A 6,000-nucleotide genomic window follows, 5' to 3' on the forward strand; every position below is an offset into this window, starting at 1 on the left:
AACCAAGTTGTCACGCAGCAAAAGATCCAATTATATTTCGTCCAAATCATCAGAACTCCTTGCTGAAATCCCACAGCAGTACAAGCTTTTCTCATCTGCAGAGACATTTTTTGCATCATTTCTAGCACCAGGCATTCAAGCAAGGACAAACGCGAAATGGCTGCAGATAACACGCTGGGAGCTCATCCAGCTGGCTAACGACAGTGAAGAAGGATTCAACATCATAAAAATAGAGCTCCGTGCACTGCGCCTGATGACGATGCAAAACCGATATGTCTTAGATCTTATCACGGTGATGGACAGCAGTGTTTGCAAAAAAATTGGGGGGGCGTGTTGCACGTTCGTACCAACATCAGATGCTGATAACGGGACACTGTCACAAGTGATAACAGCAGTGCATAATTTAGGAGAAAGAATGAGAGCAGAAGGTGGAGCAGACAACAACACGTGGTTTGACAATCTGTTCAGCTGGATACCATCATGGGTGAACATAGCAGCGAAGATACTCATTCCCATTATTGTCTTTCTTCTCCTAATATTCTGTGTGTGCCAACTGGGACTAAGATGCTGTGAAAATAATATGCCTAATTCAGCGATGATGATGGTAACAGTGGGCCGACAGACAATGGTGGCTACCATGATAGATGCCCAAGTACAAACTGGAGAATACACCACACCGCAGTATAGAATGACTGCCATCTATAGGCAGTATGGGGACGTGGTCGATAGTCTACATCACACTACCATTAAAGAACCAAAGAACTTGCTGTGGTATAACGAGGTTTGGATAGATTTAGATGGGGATGGTGGGATATACTTAATGGTCACCCCAGAAGAATACGCAAGAAGAGGTAACAGCTTGAGAAGTGTGTGCAAAGCATGGATGCCAATAAAGGGAACACCCGCTTGGGATGAGGCTGTGGCTGAAGCTGAGCGCTACCGAAGGGAGAACGGAAAGAACGAGATAAGTAGTTCATTACTTTAGATGTAACGAAAGGGGGGAATGTATGGGAGTGAGGGGTCCCCAGGCCCCCTCGCGCCGTACACTCCTCAGTACAAGGCTTGGACCACGTGCCTCCGGTAGTGGGATTGCCCCTTGCCCTTATGTAAAGTTAACCACGGTTGACCGCTACATAGATGGGACTACTGAGCAGGACACGGGGCATCCATCTTTTGTGCCCCCTTTCGACTCCATCTTGGGTAAACAGGCCTCACTGTGATAGTACAGCAATGCTCAGCTCCCCTTCCACCGCAGCAGCCAAGGACAGAGACACACACACACAAGGCGCGCAGGCAGCTGGCTGGCCCCCACCCTTGCACTCCCCCTGCGAAGGAAAGCTCTGCGTTCCCATTCTCACACAGAAGCCAGAGAAAGTTGCACCAACCAATATGATACAGTTTTCTTCCTCTGAGATCACTGCTAGCATGAGGACCAGGATGAGCTAAGCACTTTCTGCTCGTTCGCCCCCATAAACGTGCAAGCCACCCACCCCCATTTAGAACAATGTATTGCCATCTTGACCCTACGCTCCCTATAAGGTATTTCTTTCAAGTGCCAGACCCTCGCCTTTGCTGCGAAACCCACCCAACACACCCACTACTAACCTTAAGCATTTTACTACAATATATGTTTTTTCTCATACTAATAGGTTTGAAGTTTAGGAGATATGTGAAACACAGCTTGATTCTTTTTACATGCACAATAGAGGTCAAGGCCTCTAATTAAAGCCACAAATGACCCAATTGTACTGACAATAATGATTATGTGTAACTTGTGTAGAAATATAAAAAGTAGCATAAAATGTTTTAGATAATTTGTTATTTAGTGTTTTTCGAATGCAACATATTAGCTTAGGTAGTGACCACAGTGACCGAACCCTGATCTGCGTGGAGCACAAGATATTTGACGTCTGTCATCTCGTCAGCCACTCAGCCAACCAGAAGGAAGAGATGCCACCCACACCTACAGCACCACACCGCCTGGACAATCGGGTCCATTTAGCACTTTTTGTTAGAGTTACTTTAATTGATATATATACGAGTATGATGTAAATGTTAGGTAGGGGTTTTTTGGGTTATTTCCTAGCTGGAGAAATAAACCATCCTTTGAACACTTGCAGCCGGGTCTCAGGGCCTCCTTCCCCGACAGGGGTGGTTATTTTATTTTCTCTCACACGTAGTAAGCCGGGGAAAGGCACCTACACAAGCAAGCATTTTGGTTGGTTTATGTCCATTTTTACTTTGCTGGGTGCCCTCCCCCCCGTTTCTCAGCAAACATGTCTGTCAGCTAGGGCGACTTTTCACCTGTTCTGAAGCGCAATGACTACATAACAGAGATGCAAGGTTTGGCTGATGAGTAGTGCAGGTAGGGCAAGGCATCACCCGGGTCCTGTTTGCATGTTAGGCTTCGTTTCGTGTATCATTGATTAGCCACCTCCTTCATTGAAACATAATAGAGCTTAACTGTTTATCTTCCCCTCGCCACCCAGTGAGCAAGCTGTGTCCCCTCCCCCCTAGGTAACTCTGAGAACCCGACGAAGACATGAGGTTGAACTCTTGTTCTTCAACTGAAGACACAGGAGACTTGAATTCTCTTCCAATACCCTCCATGGGACAATAGAACAGAATGCCAGTAAGTGTGCATGCTCAGCTCCCGGAAAGTATTTCCAGGTCAACCAAAGGTGGTTACCTGGCCATTCTGTGATGAAGCTAGTCTTTATGCCAGTTACCTACACTAAGAAACTGCTGTGAAACTTGCAGGTCTCCCAATGCCTGCCCAATCTTAATGCCACAGTGGTCTCTGGTGTAGTGCTTTCCTGGAAGGGACACTCTTAATGCAGGTGCTACACGTATCTTGTTTTCTCCTTGGCAGGAGAACACTCACGATCTCAGGGTTGCTTTTGATCCAGTCAGAAGGCATCGCTGGCCAATCTGGAGGCTTTCCAGTGTTTTAGGCTCATGCCCAACCCACTTAACACAAGGACAGGAATGCCCCACACTATCTCTGCACCCTTGCTGCACTGCAAGGCTGCACCCCGATAAATGGATGCACATAGATTGAGGAAATCCAACATTGGACATTATTAAGTGCATGTAGGTAGTACGGCCAGCTGTGCTTAGGATGTGACCATGATGGGTGAAGTGCTAGCGTGGAGGCAGAGGAAGTGAGGGACAGAGGCAGGTTAGAGGTGAGGGAAACATGTAGCTTTGTTCGCTAATATAGATGGCTGGGTTGAGCAAATGCTGCTGACTGAGCACAGAATGCAATCTATATGTCACAAGTTTGCATCCTATTGAGGTGGAATCAGGATTTCATCCATCTGTGATTAACCAGAATTAGGACAATCACGTTTCAGGATTTTTTCTTTTTTAGTACCGCAGAGCTGAAACCTATGTTTTTTTGCAGGCGCAGCAGCAAACAATCTTTTGGTTGTTAGCGTATCTTGCAATCAAGCAGAGACCAGAATTTGGGCGCTACTGTTTTGGTGCATTCTGTTGCATCTCTTCGTATTGTGGAGACGACACAAATCTTGTAGGTGTTTGGTTATTTGGCCACCCATTTATTGACCATGTCTGTAGAGTATTAGGCATTTCACAGGCACTGCTATTAGATGGCCACAAATCCCAAACTGCTTGTTCTTCTTGGCACGATGTTGCAGTGGCTGTTTTTTCTTGTCACTCACTACCAGCAGTTTTAATTCCTCACTCTTTGAACAAGCTTGAAAATCTGACTTACCTTTCAGCAGAAACGTCTCTTCGAACTCTGCTTAAAGCTGAATCTGTGTTTCTGCTCCACCTTGTCACTCAGTCAACCCGACCATGTCGCTCTGTCATTTAGGAGCTCCCAAAGCCTGTTCCATTCTGATTTCAAGAGAACACTCAGGACGTTCCCAAGCAATGGTTACCACAGCAACATATTGTGATCTTGTATGGAATGATCTGTAAATCAGTGATCTCACAGCACCACACTCTAATCCAACATTAACATTCATATGATCATTGGGTTGCATATTTGGGCTTTGCAGAGTAATTACTCGAATTACTAACATGGGCAAATACTTGTAGAGTGACCTAAATTGCAAAATAAAACATTTTATGACTCCCTGAAATAGCTACAATGCCTTGCTATTTGTGTTTGTTTGTGTATACAACCATGATAACACAAGGTAACCCTTTCCTTATATTCAAAATGATCCCACGGAGTACAGTCGAGTGATGTTGTTGGTGGAGTCAGTGGGCCATTTGTTTCTTTCTCTGTGTTGCTAAAGGGAGCCCTTTCATCGTGACACCAAAGCTTATTGTTATGACTGGACCTGCGGTCATACAGGCCAGTCCGACCATTGCTGGGGTCACCCCGCGCACTTGCTTCAGCAGACAGTTGCGGGCTGGCTGTGGGCACCCAGCCGACATCTTTCAATAGCAGGGGTCAGCCTGTTAGGCCGTCGTCCCACGGGCTTACACAGCAGTCAAGGGCACACAACTGTACCATGGTCTGGGGGCACACAGGCCACTCAATGACAGAGTTGCCACGCAGTGACTTTGTGGGGCACGAATGCAGGGAGGGCAGAGGGGCTATACCTGGGTACATGATCAGGGAGCAGAGTTACCTCGGAGGGGCTCTGCGACATGAAGGGCTCTGTAGGGCAGGCCCTCTGCATTAAAGGCCACGCTGGCGCAGTGTGGCAATAATGCACAGCAGGCAGGAGTATGGTGGAATGACTGTCGAGCGGGGTCTCTTTTATTGACTTAGTCGCCTGGTGCACAGATATGTAACACCACACGAGCCCTTAGCAGGGGCTCGTTATTTCATACAGGGGGAGCACACCACATTCATCCTTTTCCATAACAAAAATAAAAAACGACAAGTATCAATGGGCATAAACAAATCAACAGCAATACTCGGACCACTTGGGATTTAAACACCCAGCACATATGTTGGGACTCAGGTAGTTGCAAACATAAAACATAGGGCTAGCACTATGCATGTAATGAGGGTGGTCGTCGGGGGTAGTGGCATGTTGACAGCTCCACCTCGTTTGAGAGAAACTTTATTACACATGGGAGAATGTAAACTCCAACTACCTAAATGACACCATTGTCAGCTACTGGCCCCGCATAGAGCATGCTGACAAACTGCAGGAGCTCAGCTTCACCTTAACATCCTCCCTGGGACCAGGTTAAGCATATGCTTAACATGCAGACTCACAGCACAGGGACGGGATTTCACCAACATGCCAGGGGTAGCAGATGTGACACCACATGTCTCGCCCCCAAGTGACATCACGGGAAGTGATGGAACAACCCTTGACAAAACAGGCAGTGGCGTCACATAGCATTGTTACCTCAGTACACTAAGAAAAATATGGTTAAGATATCACTGTAAAATAAATAATTCATCAACAAATGGGATGGACCCATATTCCCCTGCCCAATGGCCCAATGAACCTTGACAAATACACACTGGCTACTGGCTGCAGCCAGTTTAAACATATTTTTTAAAAAAGTTTTTTTCTGGCCAGGGGTAGCAAGGGAGAATGCTGGGGTCACGACTGCGACGCCTAGTGTGCCCCACATGACGTCCCTGAGCACGTGGCCAAGATGCCACAACTTTGTTAAAATCAGATCCAGCACAAATTAATTTCCACAGGATTGCTAATACCAGCAGCTCCCCGTGTGTTAACACTAGATTGTGCCTCAGCAACTTCGTTGTTAGGAGAAGAGCTAACAATCGCATCATTTGCAAGTTTGCAAACAAAGTAAGGTTTGGCCCTTCTTTTCTTGTAGATTAGCACTGCAAATGTTTGCGGGTATGCACTGGCACGCTACCAATCAAGAATTAAAACAACCATACTGCCCATGTTTTAAACAATGCACTAGTTCCCGCCGTTTGACAGAGCACAACACTTAATACAACATTAGCAGCCACCCACCAAAAAACTGCATAACTCTAGGCACCACAGGAAAAAATTAAAATATCCTGACATGTGCCGCAGATATTAA

At 46.4% G+C, this 6,000-nt stretch overlaps 1 protein-coding gene across 2 annotated transcripts in view; it reads right to left on the bottom strand.

The window, feature by feature from the left end:
• Nucleotides 1-3,888, bottom strand: part of LOC138513011 (membrane-spanning 4-domains subfamily A member 8-like) — a 213,670-nt gene extending 209,782 nt beyond the window's left edge. Inside the window, exon 1 of one of the 2 annotated variants that reach the window (XM_069627727.1) lies at nucleotides 3,737-3,888. The gene's annotated coding sequence lies outside the window, so the exon portion shown is untranslated. The remainder of the gene's footprint in view (nucleotides 1-3,736) is intronic. The other variant, XM_069627728.1, reaches the window with a different exon arrangement.
• Nucleotides 3,889-6,000: the final 2,112 nt, after the last annotated feature.

The sequence above is a fragment of the Ambystoma mexicanum genome, chromosome 12, assembly GCF_040938575.1.
Source record: "Ambystoma mexicanum isolate Mex_15411 chromosome 12, UKY_AmexF1_1, whole genome shotgun sequence".
Lineage (NCBI taxonomy): Eukaryota > Metazoa > Chordata > Amphibia > Caudata > Ambystomatidae > Ambystoma > Ambystoma mexicanum.